The sequence below is a fragment of the Humulus lupulus genome, chromosome 3 (genome assembly GCF_963169125.1).
Source record: "Humulus lupulus chromosome 3, drHumLupu1.1, whole genome shotgun sequence".
Lineage (NCBI taxonomy): Eukaryota > Viridiplantae > Streptophyta > Magnoliopsida > Rosales > Cannabaceae > Humulus > Humulus lupulus.
Genome location: NC_084795.1, coordinates 260,422,448 through 260,426,381, shown reverse-complemented (window position 1 = coordinate 260,426,381; position 3,934 = coordinate 260,422,448). Strand labels below are relative to the sequence as shown.

The following is a 3,934-nucleotide window of genomic DNA, read 5'->3' as shown; positions in this document are numbered from 1 at the left end:
TTAGGCTCTTGATTTAATTTATGATATTTGTTATATTATATGCTTTTTACTGGATTCTAATATTGGTATTTTGTCACTCTAAGGTATATAATATGGTAGGTTTTTAAAATTAGAAGTTAGTATAATTTAATTAAGAACATATTTTAAGGTTAGTTTTATTATATATATATATATATTTCAACTATAATTAATGGTGTAGAATTATAGTTGAGTAGAATGAATCAATTTTATTAATATATATATATATATATGTTTGCATGAATGAAACTTGTGCCTTCCATATTTTCTTTCTGATTTTAATTCTTCAATTTTGTTTATTTAGTGTTTAAAAATTATTCTTTTTCAAAGTTACATTATTTCTAAGTTTCTTATTTCTAATTTACTAATATTTCTTTTTACTTATATTTGACATCTTTGTGGATACGACATAGCCTGATTACTACTGCAACTGCTTAGGAGTTTATTAGGTGATATCAATTTTTGGCACCGTTGCCGGTGATGTAATTTTACAATTAAAGGTTTGCATATTGAATTTATTTATTTTTATTTTAGAAAAAATATAATTGTTTTTAGTTCTCTTTTAATTTTTTTTCTCACTAATTTTCAATTTTAGTTTCTTTTTATTTATTCATTTTTATCATTATTTTATTTATTTATTTTCTCTTACTTTTAGGTTTAGAATTTTATTTTCTAGAATTAGGCTTTTTCTATAAAAAAAAAAGCATAAAACTTTGAATCATAAAATTTTAAAGCATAAAAAATAAAGTATTGAGAACATTTGTGTAATTTTGAAAATCAGTAAAAACCAAACTTGTTCAGCCTTAAAAAAATTAGTTATTAAATAAGGTCTGTGTTAGCGTTACCCTCCAACCTTTTCTAAGAACCTCGGGGAGTTCTAGAAATGCTCTTGGGCCTAAAGTGGTACCTTGGCAGCCTTCCCAATTGGCCTGGGAACATTTTTGGTGTATATTTATTACACTATTACACACTTCTGCTTATAATACTTACAAAAAGAAGAAAAAAAAAATATTTATGCTACAAAATAGAGATGCACTAGGGAGATTTGTGAGACAACAAGTAGAAGCTTTAGAGAACTCTCCTAACTTGTCATCTTCTTCCATTCGTTCACATTCACCTAATTCACTGAGACTTCTTGAACCACCCACGATGGCTCATTAAGATGAAGTCCAACCTAGAACGATACAAGATTATTTACATCCTACGCGTACAATCACACCTTCATGCATAATGTATCCCAACAATATGCCAAATTTCGATTTCAAACCTGGCATGATTAACCTTTTACCAACCTTCCATGGGTTGGAAAATGAGAGTTTGTACGTGCATATATGAGAATTTGAAAAGGTGATGGCTACATTCAACAATCGAGCTGATGTCACCGACATTGTGAGATTGAAGTTCTTTCCTTTCTCTCTCAAAGACAAAGCAAAAAGCTAGTTGTATTCCTTAAGGCCTAGATCTATCAGAACATGGGATGAAATGACAAAAACATTCTTTGCCAAATATTTTCCACCCCATAAGACTAGCAGCCTTAAGAGGCAAATCTTTACCTTCATCCAGAAAGACCATGGAACTTTCCATCAGGTCTAGGAGAGGTTTAGAGATTTGATAAATCAATGCCCACTTCATGGATACGAAAGCTGGCGTCTGGTCAGCTATTTCTATGACAGTCTCACAACCGGACAAGATAATTCGTACAAATGATGTGCAATGGAGAATTCCTTAAAAAATATCCCGATGAAGCTTTCGAGTACCTCGACGATCTCGCTGAAAAGTCCTACACATGAAATGGACCAAGTCCTATGGACAAGCCACGATCAAACAAAATCTACCAATTGAGGGAAGATGACATCGTCAAAAGCCAAATTGAATCATTAAGAAAACAATTCGAGGCTTTCAAAACTCAAGAAGGTAGAGGAATCCACATTGCCGTAAAAGTAGAGACAGGAGATCCATGCTTCATATGTGGATGAATGGAACATCAACCGCAAGAGTGCCCTACTCTTGGTGAGTTAAGAGGAGAAAATGAGGAACAATGCAATGTTTTAGGGGATTATAAGAAGCCTTATAACCCTTTCTCAAAAACTTACAATCCCAGTTGGCACAACCATCCAAATTTCAGCTGGAAGGATTCAAACCAAGCATCTGGGAGCCAATGGAGGCCTGGGTAGCAACAACTACCAAAGACAAAAAAAGCCAAATGACAAAGTTACTTTGATAATTCAAGAGCATGGTAGACTTCCCGCTCAACCTCTAATCCATCAAAAAAGGCAACACGTGTGTAACGCCCTACTACTCAAGGACCGTTACACTGTGTAGTTTAAATAGTGATAAACTCGCTAAACACGTCATTTGGTCATAATCGTGTAACTAAACGTGATTAATAGTTTAGGGTTAAAAATTTTGGTCAAAAGGCACAACTGTTTCACTAAAACATTTACTTCCATGCATGGGATCCCAAACTACATTTAGAAAGGTTAATTGCAATTGAAAAGTTACAACCAACCGACCTTAGCGGCAAAGTAGGGTTTGACCCTAGTTCCTTTTTAAAACCTCGGCCATGGTGGTTGAGCAACCGCATATGTACACATCGTCACTGAATCTCTCCAACTCAAGGATGGTCCAACTTTCTTTTCCCCTTACCTGCACCATATAGCACCCGTGAGCCAAGACTCAGCAAGAAAACTTAAACATGCTCATAAGCAGTTAATAACATGTTACCAAACCATAATAAGCATGCATAGCAGTAATAACCCTACTCATGCATGCATAACATTCATATAAATGACTACAACATCATATGGGGCCCATAACCCAAGATAAATGATCAATGAATCATAGCGGAGCCCAATGCCCAAAATACATGATTAATGAATCATACTGGGGCTCGGCGCCCTAGGATATGATACTAATGAGTAAACCTGGGGCCCTTTGCCCTATCTTTTGTATAACCAGCCTTGGAGCTGGCCTGGCGTACCTGGTGCTGAGTTTTCCACGACCAATAGGTCGGTCAAGCGTATGTCACACTCCTGATTAGGCATAATCATATCGACCAACTCTCAGCACACTATTTTCGCCCTTGACTTATAAGTCAATGCTTTTCGAACAGCGCTCAACGCGCTATTGTCGTCCTTGACTTATAAGTCAATGCTTTTCGACCAGCACTCAACTCTATTACAATCCTTAACTTATAAGTCAATGTTTTTCGACCAGCACTCAACGTGCTAATGTCGTTCTTGACTCATAAGTCAAGTCCAAAGCCCAGCCCTAGGATATGGGACTAATAAGTCACCCTGGAGCCCATTGCCCTATCCTCTATATAACCAGCCTTGGAGCTGGCCCAGCGTACCTGGCGCTGAATTTTCCATGACCAATAGGTCAGACAAGTGTATGATGCACTCCTGGTTAGCCTAACCAAAACGACCAGCGCTCAATGCGCTATTGCCGTCCTTGACTCATAACTCAAGCCTTTCTCAATCAGATAATGTAGACAAGCATATATCATATATCATATATCAAATATCCAAATACAAAGCATTCAACATGATTAATCAACAATCATAAGCATAATCATAATCATGCACATTCTCAGGCATTCATGCCCTATTCATATTCATGTTTAACAGTTCGGGCCAAGCCATAGTCACATGTATCACATACTGGGTGTAGCTTTCTTACCTTTGGTCCAAGTACAGGTTACGAATGAACGACCTTCGAGCACGATCCCGGTTCTGAGCCCCTAGCGATAACCTTGTAATGCCCCAAATTTCCTAATAAGGTTTAGGACCTTGATTAGGAGGCCGGGAGGGCCATAATTGATTTATTATGGTATTTAATGATTATATGCATGTTTATGTGAATTATATTATTATATGATGGTGAATGCATGCATATGGTCTCATATTTTAATTGC

The 3,934-nt window shown here is 36.3% G+C and overlaps 1 non-coding gene across 1 annotated transcript; it reads right to left on the bottom strand.

Annotated features, from left to right (window-relative positions):
* Positions 1-1,548: 1,548 nt before the first annotated feature.
* LOC133828126 (small nucleolar RNA R71) lies at positions 1,549-1,655 on the bottom strand. The gene has a single exon (XR_009890765.1). It is a non-coding gene; the product is annotated as a small nucleolar RNA R71 (small nucleolar RNA).
* Between the last annotated feature and the right edge of the window lie 2,279 nt (positions 1,656-3,934).